Genomic DNA, 210 nt, shown 5'->3' with positions numbered 1-210 from the left:
CAAAGCTCGTGACCATCAACAAGGAAAGCTTCAAAGCTCTGTTCGAAGTGAATTCAACCAAGCAAAGGTCGTGCCCTTTAAACCCACAAGGTAAGTGAAAAAACTGCAATTTATGAAACAAAAAATTATTGAAACTATATAGATTAATGTGTTAAAAAAAAGGATTGTGAAACAAATTATAGTTTTAAATGAAAGAAAACTGAAAAAAAA

This window comes from Brassica oleracea, chromosome C1, assembly GCF_000695525.1.
Source record: "Brassica oleracea var. oleracea cultivar TO1000 chromosome C1, BOL, whole genome shotgun sequence".
Taxonomy (NCBI): Eukaryota; Viridiplantae; Streptophyta; class Magnoliopsida; order Brassicales; family Brassicaceae; genus Brassica; species Brassica oleracea.
Note: the sequence above shows the minus strand (reverse complement) of the source record.